Source organism: Cylas formicarius, unplaced genomic scaffold (genome assembly GCF_029955315.1).
Source record: "Cylas formicarius isolate icCylForm1 unplaced genomic scaffold, icCylForm1.1 PGA_scaffold_2__14_contigs__length_35257938, whole genome shotgun sequence".
Classification (NCBI taxonomy): domain Eukaryota; kingdom Metazoa; phylum Arthropoda; class Insecta; order Coleoptera; family Brentidae; genus Cylas; species Cylas formicarius.
The window spans coordinates 28,290,710-28,304,086 of NW_026844319.1; the positions used below are offsets into that span (position 1 = coordinate 28,290,710).

The 13,377-nt window shown below is 34.0% G+C and overlaps 1 protein-coding gene across 2 annotated transcripts in view; it reads right to left on the bottom strand.

Annotated features, from left to right (window-relative positions):
* The window catches only part of LOC132697965 (uncharacterized), a 55,615-nt gene that overhangs the window by 20,842 nt on the left and 21,396 nt on the right, over nucleotides 1-13,377 (bottom strand). The gene's annotated exons all lie outside the window — the stretch shown is intronic.

Here is a 13,377-nt window from a genome sequence, read left to right on the forward strand (position 1 = left end):
TGGACCACTTTCAATCAGGGAATATCTTTTAGCACCTAAATGTATTCCTCTACAACATAGTAACAGTAATAGTAGTCATCACATGCACAACAAATTTGAGAAATTTGTGCGTTTGTTCAGTCTAATGCGACTTAACTTGCTAGTTATGGCTTAGTTCAAATTCAATATTAAAACTAAAATTAAATTAAATAAAGGGCGTCAAGACAACGGAAATGGAAAAAATGGAAAATAACTTAAACTCTAAGTAAAAAAAGAAACAAAATTAATAAAATAAAAATTTTACAGTTAACTCGCTTAGTAGTTCTTTAATACCTGGTCCCCGATTTTTTTTTTAAATTTTAAATTACTTTTATTTTAAAAGGAACGGTTTGCTACACCGAGGAAAACATGATTTTACACTGTAGAACTTTAGAGAACATACCACCACCGATTGATATTTCCGTCCTTAAATCAGACCCTGTCCCTTTCCGTTCTTTCGAAGACCCGCTGGGGCCGTTGTGGAGATAGAAAAAGATCGTGAAGATTGGGTCTTTTTGTTACAGATACGCATATTTTTGTTTTACGGGACCGAGATATCGCGATCGCGCTTTATAAAGGCTATCTGTTACTTTCAATGGTAATTTTCGGAGTATTGAGACCGTTAAACAAAGCACCCACCTGGAAATAACCATTTCGCTACCGCCCCGATGCGGGTTATTCAAATTTATGCATCGCTAGCGGTGCTTATCTCTCCGCCGTATCTCTCCGCCTAAAACAAAATAAAAGCGGCTCCGCCAATGATCGAACAGGAGACCGCCTTTCTACGCGGCGTTGCCAGCTCGACATCTAAACGCCACACCTTTAGCTAGAGTATCCGCCAATAAACGCCCTAATCATGTGTCAAGAAAATGTCGATTAACGATTACTGGTAATTTACTGAATTGAAGTATCCACCATGACATTTTAACATAGAGTTTAAAAACCGATTATTAGTTTTGTCGAGCTAGCGACAACGCCGCATAATTTATTTAGCGCCATCTGTGGTTCAGTAGCAGATCTAAGAAAGATGCATTTTTACGTAAATTTCCTCACAAAAATGTGAAAAGCGTAATTTTTCACAGGCATTTCATAGGTCAGAAACTGAGGTAGAAAGTAAAAAGTAGCTAGTCCCTGTTGATCTCATAAATGTTGTTGTTTGTTTACAAAAATTGCTGGTGCTGATTAAGTAAAGGGTGTTTTTGTTTCTTGCGATAGGAGTCTAAAGGTGAGATTTAAAGAAAAGGCAGCCAAATTTTTTCATTTTTACATCAATTTTTTTCTGCTTTTTCAAAGCAAACCGCCACTATCACAACGTAACCCTGCTTTTCAAGCTTAACAATTGGCCAAAATTCGCCAGTTGAATTGAATCTTGCATAGAAAAGAAAAGTAACAATATCATTAATATTTCAGATTGAAATCTTATCAGAGAGAAAGGGCAAAAGAAAAGAAAAAATATAATAATATTTTATATTATTTACATCAAATTAATATTCATCTTATGTTTTTAGCCGCCTCTCTCAACCTTTAAATCCCGATTCTTAGCGCGACGTAGACGCAGCGAGTGTGAACTTGGCAACCTGGCGCGAGCGCCTCGCGTTTTTTTCTTCTTCTTCTTCGCGGCCGCCTTGATGAAGACATCTCGCAGCGTTGGCAGCTCAAGGCCGTCTTGCTAACCGCAGCCAACTTTGACCAAAATAATAGGTTTCGGAGATCTCTCTGTTATTTCGGGCGATCGCTCTTGACTGCGGCCTTTAACGATTGGTTTTTAGCCAAAGACTTTTCGAATTTGACTCCTTCTGAATATATGAACTCGGTCATGGGTCTAAATATTTTTTTACTTGATGTTGATGTTGATGTCGATCAAAAAAGTCTCTGTACACATAGTATTTTTTCAATTTTATTTTAGTTTCTTCTTTCACTTACATTTAATGAGAGATATATTTTAAAAAATAAAATAAAAATCATTTGAGACATTTTATTTGAACCGAAAAAAATAAGGCAGTCAAATAAGTCTCCGTACAGTATTATTTCTTATGATAGTTTGAAAAGTTTTTAAAGTCTAATGTTTTGTACAATTGCTATTTGCTTTAATAATGGCATTTAGTATTTTTGGAAGACTTAAAATAAGCTTTCTTGGAACTTCTGGCGATATGTTTTGTTGACATTATGGTTCATCCAGTGACGTACAACCGTTTTGTTATAATCGTTATCCAGTTGGAATAAATAACGCCCTTCAAGTTTTTCAATACTTTGGTTTAAATTATTCTCTAGGATGTTCAAATAGCCATGTTGGTCCATGATTCCGTCAATAAAAGCTAAATAAAGCACCGTAGGACAGACATTTTCGATTTTTAGAGCTGTATTTTTTTCCTCCAAACTTTATCCCAAAAAGATTAATTCTTGTTTCGTCACTAAAGATAATATTTTGCCAAAACTCCCTGGTTTGGTTAATGTGTTCTCGGGCAAATTCCAAACGTTTTTTTTTTTCATTTTTTTCCGAAATTAAGGGTTTCCTTCTGTTGCTCGATGCAAGCAGTTTCTAATCGTTTGAGGGCTACCATTTTTTTGAGAACTGTTCTCTGATTTTCTGTGAATTTTTCACAACAGTGCAGTTAACTTCCTGGGACGACCAAATCGTGGCTGCACCTTATAAGATCCGGGAATTTGTATTGATTTATTACATAGTTGCGTTATTTTACTAATATCTCTAAAGTATTTTTTCTCTTTCCTTAAATCTACTATGATTTTTTGAAGCCCAATTGGAAATTGGCAATTTCGGCGGCAGAAATAAACAAGTATAACCCATTTGTTTAAGCGAAATTTAATGCAAGCTGACTTCATAAAATATTGAAAATTAACGGTTCCACCTGCAGTTCTGAATAGTGATTTATCAAAGACTTATTTGACATAGTTTCTTGCTTCTAAAACTGCCTTATTTTTTATGGTTAAAATAAGGGTCTCGGATGATTTTTATTTTATTTTTATTACTTTTAATTTTTAATTTTAATTTACTTATACCGACGGTATAATAAGAAACACGATGCATTTAAGAACCAAGGCTTTTGCAAATACAAAAAACCAAAACCCTTGCTAGTTGGAGTTCTTTTTAGCTAGTTACTTTCGCAAAATGATTGAAATTGAATTGGTAGGGAACGAATCCGCGTCGATTTTTTGTTGTTTTTGCTTGAATTTGTCGACTTGGCTATGAAACGCGACAACTGTCCGAAATTTGAAGCTATCGATTTAAAATTTAGCCTAAGCCACTGACGAAACTTGTTAAAATTGGGGGCTATCAGTGAAATTAAAAAACGTTTTTTTTTTGAAAAATAAAAAAGAATTTTTCAAAAAATTACCGGGTATGCTGGTATTTTAAAAAGACGGAAAATTGAGTTACTCTTGGAAAGAAAATGGAGTCGACGGTTTGCTCCACATGCCAGTTTAGGCCCTTTAATTCTAAAGCTTAAAGTTTTCGCATTTCATACAGGGTGTTGTAGATATACCGTATTATATTGAAAAATGCTAGAAATTTGCAGCTATTGACTTCAAATTTTTCACGGTGGTAGAAGTCCACCTCCGCATGCAAGTTATAAATGTTGAGTGCAATTAAACATCGGCAAAGTTTTCGAAAAAAATTTTGCTCTCATTTTGGACTGTAAAAGCAATTCGAAAAAAAAAACATAGACACGGTAGGCTGCAATTTTTGTGTTTACGGTTTTCTTTCATCGCACACGCTGCTCGAAATTTTTTGAAAAAAATCGATATGAAAATCGCACTAATAGAGAAGAAGCCTTTAGACAGATTTAAGGATAGATGACGTAGGATGTTTTTTAAGTTGTAAGAATATCTTGAACCAATTTCATGTAAAGCGAAACTAGATTTTTGGAAAAAGAAATCCAACTCCCCATTATATCTAATGATGTGGTGACATAAGAACAATAACATTTAAAAATAGTGCCCTACACTACTGCGATTTCATTATTATTTCGCAATGTTCCACTTATAAAAGAAAAAGTGTACAGAAGTTTTTGAGATTCAGATCACCGAATAACTTGCGGGTTACGCAGGACCACGAGAAGCCTCTATACTATGCCCGTCTACCAGACTCGATCAGACTTATTATCAACGAAAGCAAATTTGAAAACTTACTATTTTGTATTCTGTGCCTTTTGGTTGTGGTCTGTGTTTTGTTTGACCAGAAACTAAAAGGAACAATAGAACGATGGAACTGCGGTGGTGCACACTTTAATAATAAAGATTCAGTTATAAGAATTCAGTTTTATCATTTTAACACTTACTAGAAAAATTATTTACGTAATTTATTAGATAAGGTAGCCACTACCATTATTACCCGTCTCGCTCTAAAGCTACCCGTAAAAATCAACAAAAATTTTAATGAAAAAGCAACCGCAGCGCCTGTAAAATCGTGTTGCAATGGCGGCCATGTTTCCGGGAAACCGAGTCAATTATTTTTTTTTTCCGCGCCGCTGACATATACCTATATCTCACGCGTTATTACGTATCGCGTTAACACAATGCGTACGTTAGGCAACTGGTTTTTTCTTATATTAAAACGATCCTGGCGGGCAGCGAGCTTTGTAATTTGCTGGCTGCTGGTTTCTCTAGGTAAAAAAAGGCCCGGCATCCTCACAGTGGTTGAGCGCTGAGCTGGTATTAATTTTAAATGCTTTAAAAGTTTGGCCAAGCAATTGTGTAAAACAGTGACATACGCAACGGTAAAAAATAACAAAAAACGAGAGTATTACACATTAAGAAGAAATTACAGAAAATATAGGCAATAAGAATTACATACAACTAGCTGTCATGATGGCAATGTCTCCACGAAGTCCCGCACTGAGTGCCTTTGTTACTCAATGCTTTGATTTGATACAAAATTTTGCTTTAATGGCATGTTTAATGACGATTTAAAAAAATCTATTCGAATGACATAAGATGAAAGTTTTAAAAGTCTGTAATATTTATAAGTAGTGTAATATTTCGTTTTGAAGGGGTTTCGTTGACAACAAAGACGTTTATTCCAATTTACAATCTCCAGTGACTCCTTCCTCATCATAAGGTTTTAAAATCGCTTGTTATGTAAAGTGAACTCCGCCTGCAGCATCGGAATATGGATTGAATAAAAGGTTATTGAGTTTTGGAGTGTGGGTGTTGGAAAATTACAAAATGGACATTGTAACCCTCACTGAGTCAAAGAAAAAAAGGAAATGGAATTGAAAATAGCGGCGTAGAAAAAGAGGTACAACTCAGAGCAGCTATAAGTAAAAAACTGCAAAAATATTTTCAAAATTGGTAACCAGTTAGAAAAGATCTCGGCTCAGAGAATAGTAATCATCAGAGTATATGCAGATGATGGCAGCGTGTTAGAAAAAGAGGAATTTTTTGAAAATTTAACGTTCCTCTTAAATAATGTAGGAAATAACAAAGAAACAATTATTATGGGCGACTTTAATGGTCGTGTAGGACGTATAATTTCAAACAACATCATTGGAAGGTGTGGAGAAGCAATAGTAAATGACAACGGCCTAAGACTTATTGAAATATTTCTTCAATATAAATTAAAAGTATTAAATGGGGTTTCCCACACAAGAACGTCCATAAATTCACATCGGTTCAACAAACGAAGGGCCTGTAATCAATAACTGACGTGAAAGTTAAAAGAGGAGCAGTATGCGAAGAAACCCCAGTATATGGCTATTGGAATAAACGGACAAGATTAAGACCCTGATGTGGGAACTATTATACATACAAATCAGTATAAGTACTTAGGAGTGACTATAACATCGGACGGAAGAGACGAAGTGGACGTACAAAACAAAATTTCCCACAAACGAATGTAGAAAAGAGAAAAGAAAAGAGACTATTTGATACCATTGAAGAAAAACAACAACAAAATTCAAAATAAATAAGAACTAAAAGTTCAGATTTTCACGAAATTATACATTTTGACATGACAATTGTTTCGACAACACCGTGTCTTTATCAAATGTGATGTTTGATAAATGTGACATTTGATAAAGACACGGTGTTGTCGAAACAATTGTCATGTCAAAATGTATAATTTCGTGAAAATCTGAACTTTTAGTTCTGATTTATTTCGATAAATGGATTTTCATCAAGTAAAAGCCTCCTCAGTTCAACAACAAAATTTATAAGTGCAGGCCACCACAAAGACACACACTCTGTCGATTGACGTAGGCTTCATTTTTTTGAATAAATTTAATGACTTAATTGTCAAGTCACATGTTCGTATTTTCTTAATTAAATTTTTAATCTGATTTTGGCTACAATATAATTGGATCCACAATTTAATAATTCAATTGTCAAGTCAGATGTTCGTATTGTCGTATTTAAACTTTGAATATGATTTTAACTAAAATGTACATTGAAAACAAGAGAAAAATTTTGTTTTAAGAATGTTAAAATAAAGAGAACACATTCGTAATTTTCATCGAAGGTGCTATTAAGCCAACCCGACGCAGCAAGGTACGGGGAGATATGATCTCTCCTCCTTACCCCATAAATTAGTCTTAGACAGGAGTTTTGAACCTTCTGGATACGGTAACGATTGGACGCATCCACGCACGGTCCGTACACAGCACTGCAGTGATTAAATTGTGACAGAACAAGTGATTCACACAGCAACTTACGAGTTCCCTTACAAAGTACATGTCTATTGCCATAAATTAATTTTAAATTAGCATCGGCAACCCTTAGTTTATTAGTAATATGTTCTCTGAACCGTAACTGCGAATCAAGAGTGAGACCCAAGCTTTTGCATGACTCAGAGAGTGGCAATTTTATGTTATTAAGTTTAATTGTTATGTTATACTTTGCATGGGTTAAATGATTATCATTTCCAACGAGTATTACTGAAGATTTATTAGGGGTGATCTGTTGCAATGTTAAAAAAAAATTATAAATCAGTATTGATGACATCCTCCGCGGTAGCTATTTCTTGAGGAAAAAATGAGTAGTAAATTTGAGTGTCATCCTCATAAAAATGACAGTTGCATTGGTGGAGGGCTCCAATAAAGTTAAAAGTAAAAATAGTGTACAACAAGGGACCAAGAATGCTGCCCTGTGGAACACCCATGCGAACACCTAGGAACGATGACTGCTGCTGATTGTAGACAACCCGTTGTGTCCGACCTGACAAAAAGCAACACAGAAACTTTCGAGCGCCTTCGGAGAAACCAACGTAATGGAGAATGGCCAAGAGAATTGAATGATTTATCATATCAAATGCTTTACTGAAATCCAACAATATTAAAGCCGTTAACTTTCCATCGTCAGCCGCTCTAAAAATGTCATCAGTAATGTTCAGCATGGCACTCTCACAACTGTGGTTTGGTCTAAAACCAGACTGTTTCTCTGGTAGAATATGATTAGAATTTAAAAAGTTTACCATTTGGTCGTTCATAATTCTTTCAAGTACTTTAGATAGAACAGGCAATATGCTAATTGACCGCAGGTGACTGACTAAATTCGCTCGCTTGTATTGTTCATTTTCGGTAAGGGGATGACTTGTGCCCGCTTCCATGTTGAAGGAAAGTACGAATTTATAATTTATAATTTATATCATCATGGCCCGCAGCTTTAGATTTTATATTTTTCAGAATGTTGAGAATCTCATCTTCCGTGGACCATACAAAGTCAAAGTGATCCGTTCTGTCATTTAACCTATTATTATTATAAAAATTCAGCAGTTCTTGATTGGGGTTATCATTATTTTCCACACTGTTTTTAAAGAAATTATTAATTTGATTGACATTATCTAAGTGATTTTCCAAAGTATCCCTGTTACGTTTTACAAAATTAAGTTTCCTAAGTTCGTTCCATTTCTCTTTGGCATTACGATAACAAAACTTAGTTCTTAAATAAGGTTTTTTCTCTGATCTAACATATAAAAAAAATAAAACACTGGGGATTGACGAATTTTTTTAACAAATTTAATGACTTTTAATGACTTAATTGTGATGATACGTGTTCGCATTTTGGTATTTGAATTTTGAATTTAATTTTAGGAACAATGTAAATTTAAAATATTAAAAATTAAAACGCTACAAGGATTGATAAAGGCTTAAAATTTAGTAATGTTACTTAGTGTAATTTATATTGATATTTGGGTTTTTATTTGTTTTTTATAAAGAGGCCAAACTTCGATCTAAGATAATTTTTCCTTCGCTTGCAATAATTTAATATTTCCAGCCTTTCGGTAAATTGTCAAGCAACTTTAAACAACTTTAAAGTTTGCCAAAACATGACGTGAATGTTTTGAAAAAAAATCCACTTTCCTACGAAGAGGCGGAGCGAGTTTCTTCGCCCGATTTACATTAACAACCGGACTAATTAAAATATCTTCGATTTATCTTCGCCGCGTGGCTTTAAATATCTTCGCTTCGGCCATCTTTATCGCCGCGTAGGCTTTTATGTTCGCGTATTTTCAGACGCTGTCGCGCCATAGGTTTTCACAATTTCAGTTATTTTTAAACTGTTAAAAAACGAGATCTTGAAAGGATCTAATTATGAAAAGAAAATCTTGTTTTTTTTTGCAATTAGCGGCTCATTTGTTGTTTCAAAATGATGAAAAGTGCGGCATTTAAAGCAAGCGGTATAATAAGTATTAAAAAGCAGTAAGGTAAGTTCTAAAGCTTCTAACGTTATTCCTAACTTATATTATCACTCGCGTTGACTATTTCGTCTGATCTTTGCTAACAGGAAATTGCTGAATGATTGAACCGCGATATTGTAGCTTCATTCGATGTGAGAAAAAATATGTCTACTCGCATATTTTTCGTTTGATTATTTTGGTTTTGATTTATAGCCGAATATCAAAAGTATCATGAAATTTTCTCCGGTGAACTTGAAAACTCACTCACTCAAAAGCGTGTTTTTTTAACGAATGTATATAATTTACTTTACACACGCGAGTTTGTAAAATGGTGAAAGAAAAAGCAAGTTTCGTTGTGTTTTTTTAAAAAGGTGTTTATTTCCATCAAAACATCAATCATTAACCACGACAACACTCAACAATTTTTAACTAACCAAGCCGTATTTTCGTCACTCAAATGTTATCTGAAATTCGCATGAATACGGATTAGGGAACCAATTATATTTAACTGGCGGTTCTATAAATTCCGTTTGATAAAAAAGGAAGCGGTCCTGTCACGGGAAAAATCTGCGGGAAAAAATGAACCGTGATCGTTTCTCGATATGAGCGGCCTGTTGTTTGGACATTCTTACAATTTTAAATTAGTGCCACGATAAACGATCTGTCGGGGACTTTGGGTCCTTTCTCGATGGATCAAGGTTTTTGTCGCTGGTCCAGCTCGAATATCGGCAAACTTTTTGTGTATCGATTGGTCAAGCAATAAGAAAAGTTTGTTCTAAGACGCGAATTGTTTCGATAGTTATATTAAAAAAAAACAATAGAAAACCGATGGCGTAGAACAAATAAGAACAAAACACTTTTTGGATATTTTTGAAGGGTAGATCAGTCCATTCTCAGTAAGAATCTTATAAAATATTTTTCCATTTCTCTAGATGAACAAAAGTGTAAATAAAAACGTCTACGACCCGCAAGGTGTTTAGATGAAAATAAGACAGTCTAAGTACTTCTGTTATAAAGTCGCAAAAAACTGAAAAATGCGTGGGTGCCATAAAAAAATGATTTGGTTAATTTTAATTGAAAAATATTACTCATTTCGTTCAAAAGTCATAGTGGATGGTGTACAAACTATCAAATGTTAGGTTGTTTAATAGATGAAGATATCGGATATGTTGCATACCATGCATAACCTCATGAACTATAATTAAATTATTATAAAAGCTATATGTAATGTCGAGTGTTTTGTTACTATTTACTATCGTTTTTTTTTTCGTGATAGTGGCCATTGAAAAATTAATTAACCAGAACAGTTTGAAATTCTACACTTTCCTGCACTAAATTAACCAAGCATCGTTGGTTAGTTGACATACTAGTGGCTAGTGCATTAATTTTCTCTGTTTTTGTACTTTGACGGTAAATTGATATTGAGTGGACAACGTCTTCTCGAAATGTAAATTTAAAAAGCACTAGCCAAGCTTTCTTATAAGGATGGACAGCTTGGAAAAAATTGACATCGTTCCATTGGTTTACTTTATCAATTTAAATTCACGTTCTAGTTAAAATCGGATTCAAATTTTTTTGACAAAAATACGGACATGTGACTTGACAATTTATTCATGTTAATAAATTTTAATCCTTCGTCAATTCGCAGATTGTTTTAATTTTTTATATATCTTCAATTTACATTGTAGTTAATATCAGATTCAAAGTTTAAGTACGAACGCCTGACTTGACAATTAACTCATTAATTTTATTATAAACAATTTTAAGCATTCGTCAATCCACAGAATGTTTGTTTTTTCATATACATTTTAAATTTATATTGTAGATAAAATCAGATTAAAAATTTAATTAAGAAAATACGAACACGTGAATTGACAATTAAATCATATTAAACAATTTCAAGTTAGAATGTTTTTTTTTCATATATATTTTTAAATTTGCATTGTAGGTAAGATGGACCTACAATATGAAAAGACAATAGTTAAGATTTGATTTAAAACACGTGACATGATAATTGATAAATGTTTTAGATTAAAAATAGCTAAAAAAATACGAACACGCGACTTGACAATTAAGTCGGATGAAAAAGATTTGGACTTTCATCAGTAAACAAAATATTTTAAATTTGCATCGTGGATTAGAGGGACGTATAATATAAAACAAGAATAGTTAAAGTTTGACCCAAAATTTAAATATATAAAATAAATAAATAAATAAAACTTAAACACAAAGTTTTAGGTATCCGTCGGTTCGCAGAATGTTTCGATTTTATTTTATTTTGAATTTCAATCCAGTTTTCTGAGAAACTACCCATACATTTTTCAAAAAATTAATTTGCCTTTTGACGTATAGCGCATTGAACACTAACGGGAGATCGATACATTTTTCAGGCACGCTTCGACCGACATAACGCAATAAGAAAAAGAAACGGATAGGAATCCGAACCATCCTAGGAATATGTGGTTCCTGCGGTTGATTACCTCCTTGGTACCGCTAATTAAATTTCTATGATTGATGGCGTTCCCTCGGACTGATCCCGAATCATTTTCATTTCGATTGTTGTCCTTTTTTTATTTACGGCATGTTTGATGTTTAAATTAGTAACGACGATAATAATAAATCGGTAATACGTCCTCCACCGGAAAGATGGACGATAATTAATTTTGTTTGTACCATTAGAACGCATTCAAAGGGGCGATTCATCATCGACCTGCGCGATGGCGTCGAAACTTGTAGCAATTTATTTTTTCTTTATCACTTGCGATATTTATTTAGACCGCCAATATCATTAGTATGATTTTTATCTTGGAGAAATCCAAATATTAGATATATAAACATTAGTCAGTAAGAATTAAAAAAAAAAAAAATTCCGTCCTTATAAAATACAACTTGCAGATATTAAAATGTAATGCGGTTTTCGAAAAATTTTTGGGACGTTTATCTAAAAGGTTATTCAAACGCATTTGATACCACAAATCATTCATTTTTGGCGTCTGAACTAAAAAATTATAGCCTTCTTATAAGTTCATAGGCTTTAGTCTATGCAGTGTAATAATAATTTATTTACATATTACTACCTAACGTTTTTTTTTGGAATTAATTTGACTAATATAAAGTTTTGGCCACCCTGTAGTAAAACTTTTATAATTGAGATATAAATTGTGACTTACGTTGTACCGTAGATTGGCTTATATAACTTAAATACTTCTTGTGTGTTTTAAGGATATGTAACACTACTGAGACAACTTGTAATTAAAAGTAAAACTTTTACTTTTATGTATGGGTTCTGAGCACAAGTACGTTGACTTTTGTAATCGGACAACAAAGAATTTTTATAAATATTTTGTAAACAATAGAATACAGTACTGCCAAACACTTGAAATGTTGGCAACGGTATATGGTGAGTCTACTTCAAGTTTGTTTGTTTACTATTTTCTTTGATTATCGTGGTGCAGATATGCGCCATGGATTTGGCATCACGATGATGCACCTGCTCACGCATCGTTGCTTGTCTCTAACTTTTTGGCCAAAAACAAAACCACAATCATGCCTCAGCCACCATATTCACCAGATATGGCCCCCAGAGACTTTTTCCTGTTTCCTGAGTTTAGTTATCTTTCCAAAGAGGATATAAAAGACGCAATTCGGATATTGATGTGAGAGTAGAATTTCGAGAAAAGTTTTTTCAGTGGAGGCAAGCTGAAGTGAGTCCAGACAAACGTATTTAAAAATCTCCGCGTTTCATCTGATCCCGTCATAACCAGTTTAGGAAAAAAAACCGAAGCTAAAAGCTGAAATTTTACTTCGAAAGCTTCGACAATCATGTTCACGAAATTGTTTCAGCTCCGAGAGTGAATCTGATCGTTGTTTTGTTTCTTATTAAAATTAAATTGTTGTGGGTAGATGGCGTTCTTGGTGTAGTTAAAAATAGTTGTATTATGATTTCGCGAAAAAGTATTTTTTAAAAATTGAAATCCACGTTTGTAAGGGTCTTTAAACATAAGATTTTTTAATTATGAAAAGCAAAAAGTTGAAAAAATTAAAATTAAGGGGAGAAGGTTTGGTTCCAGATTCTCTGATATTCAGGAATAGCCACTTTGGTAAAGAGGGATTCTACGTCGCAACTAACTAGAACTGTCAATTTTCCCTGTAAAGGGTTTTAATAATGAAGTTATATATTTTGCTAGAGAATATGTGGGAGAACCAATGGTGCAGAAGGAGTAATCCTGGTTTGTGGATCTTTGTCACGGAGTCTGAGCCTTAATGACGAATTTAAGATTGCGTTCCATGAACGTCGATACGCAGGAGGAGTCCGGAAGTTTTGGTAAAAAGGTTTTACGGTAGCATGTGGAGGTTTCTTTGAAAAATTACAATGTCACTGAGATTATCTCAAAAGAATCGGAAATTTATTATAAAAACAACAACGATTTTCAGTCGAAAGCGATATACTCGAACCAAAGACATTTTCTTTGTAACAAGGGAACAAACAGCAAACAGAAATAGTATTTATATAAAAGTACTCAATAGGGAAAATCAATCGTTTCTCGTCGTTTCGGATCCCTGCCCGCACGGTGCGTTCGATTTTGGCGTCTCAGAATTCTTCGGCATAAACCGAAGTCCCTGCAAACTGTGGCCTTTGTGTCGTTCTCTGCTCCCGCCGCGAGTCGTGTCCAATCAATTTTCCACGTTTGTGTTCGCTCCGGACAATGGGAAATTTAAATGCGTCGCGT